This window comes from Meles meles, chromosome 4, assembly GCF_922984935.1.
Source record: "Meles meles chromosome 4, mMelMel3.1 paternal haplotype, whole genome shotgun sequence".
Lineage (NCBI taxonomy): Eukaryota > Metazoa > Chordata > Mammalia > Carnivora > Mustelidae > Meles > Meles meles.
The window spans coordinates 124,076,072-124,078,495 of record NC_060069.1 but is presented as its reverse complement, the minus strand read 5'-3'; positions in this window follow the sequence as shown (position 1 = coordinate 124,078,495).

Genomic DNA, 2,424 nt, shown 5'->3' with positions numbered 1-2,424 from the left:
TGCTTTTTCCCTTATCTTTTACTCTGTTATTGGCTGTTATTGCTAAATTAACATTTTTATGCATATCTGGTAATTTTCCAAAAGAATAATTTTTTATTATTTTCCTAGAAAGAAAATTAGTTAACTCTCTTCCTTACATTTTAACAAATGTCATTTCTGTGAATTAGCAGCTGATACAGGACTGATGTTTATGAATGGAGTAAGCCTAAGAATTGGTGGTTTTGCATGAAATTGATCTGATGACTCCTTTTCTAGAACTTGCAGGGGTTAAACATTTTTAAATATTATTTTTAAACAGGTAAGTCTTAGTGATTTCCTTTGTTTTCAGTCAAATATGGATACTCTAGAAGGCTTTGGGACCCAAAGGAGAGGGAAGCCATTCTGATTTGCTATATTTATAAAATGCTCCTGTGGTCCATTTTCACAGTCATAAGTTTTATACTGTTACACTGTCCTTTACTAAAAATAAAACTTACTTTCAGTCCTTAAGATTAGAAAACAAGGATTATTATACATTGAATGCAATGAAAATATTGTTGACCCTTCAACAACATGGGTGTTACTAGTTAGGGGCACTGACCCCATGCAGTCACAAATCCACACATAACTTTTGACTTCCCCAAAACTTAATTACTCATAGCCTACTGTTGACCAGAAAACTTAGCAGTAACATGTCAATTAACACATATGTTATGTATATATTATATTGTTGTGTTGTATTTTGTATAAAGTAAGATAGAGAAAGGAAAATTTTAAAATCATAAAAGTAAATACATATATGGTACTGTCTATATTTATTGAAAAAAATCTGCATATAAGTGGACCTGCAAAGTTTAAACCCATGTTCAATAGTCAACTGCACTGACTTTTTTTTTTTTTTTTTGCCTTGCTTTCCGTAACTTCTCTTTTTTGGCAAAAGGATTACTTTAACAACTGTTGTCAAACAAGAGGTTGCCAATAGAGAGTAAAAGAGCATAGCAATACCTCTGTTATCAAGAAGGATGCAGCCCAATGTCACATTCTATTACTGGATGTAAAAGTCATGGGTGGGGGGCGCGCCTGGGTGGCTCAGTGGGTTAAGCCACTGCCTTTGGCTCAGGTCATGATCTCAGGGTCCTGGAATCAAGTCCCGCATCGGGCTCTTTGCTCAGCAGGGATTCTGCCTCTCTCTCTGCCTGCCTCTCTGCCTACTTGTGATCTTTCTCTGTCAAGTAAATAAATAAAATCTTAAAAAAAAAAAGTCATAGGTGGTGGAGATTTTAGGGTATCAGAGAAGTGGAATGTGTATGAAAATGTCAGTACTGATGATAATAATAGCTAGCCTTAGAAAACATAAAATGACCATCTGTCAGATGATTGTGTTGCGTAGACTACATTCTGTGCTCTGAGAATGGCAATGGCAGGCCCAGTGGAAAGGGACTCAAGATTGTGACCCTTTAAGACCAGAGATAACCTGGTAGCCTTGGGCTTTATTTTATTCAACCTGCACAGTGATACATATTTTATTACTTGCATTTGAGTGCCTTTAGGAGAAAACTGTACTCTCCCCTTAGCCCCAAATACATCCCTTACTAGCTCAGTAGCCACACTTTTAGCCTGATCCCTGTGGGCCTAATTTAAATATGTGCTCCTATTTTAGATACGTTAAAACACAGGAAAGATGTGTCTGGAGACCAATGATGGCTTCCTCCTTTGATGCCATTATTTAGGTTTTTGGAGCAGCAGAAAAATGGATCAGCTTTTCAATTTCCTCTCTGTAGAAATTGAGTCCTGTCAAGGGACTTAAGACCGTTCTTCCATACTTACTTCCTTTAAAAAGTCAGTTGGATTGAATTCACCTTAGAGGAAGCCTGGGGATTGTAAAGTTTGATTTAAGGCACTCTAATTGTTGGAGCACCACACAACAGACAGTTCCCTTACTCCGCCCCGCCTCCCCATACTTCCCAGAACTTGAATGCAGGTGTGCACAGACACACTGCTCCCATCCCTGAACACTGAAAACATTTTTTTACTAGATCAATCTTTCCACCATTAGAGATGGAAAGATAAATTTATGAATGAGTGTCAACCACCTCTACCAGATAAAACTGAATGTATGAATTGTATAACTGACAAATCTGTTCTAATGGTCTATACTAAATTCCTGAAGATTTACCACCGAAGAGCTCACAACAACATAGGATGGAAAGACTATGGCTAAAGTCAGCTTTGCCATTTATTCTCAAATAATATTCCCAAATTTGCCTCGGAAATTACATTTGCTATTTGTTTAATTGCAGTTTAGCACTCTAAATAACTTACCTATTTTTTATAAAAAGATCAATCTCTATTAAAATATCTCATTAATACAAATAAGTGAACAGTAAATTCCAGTACACTTAAACTAACTTGTGAATAAAGATCTGCTGTTTCAATATTAAGTAT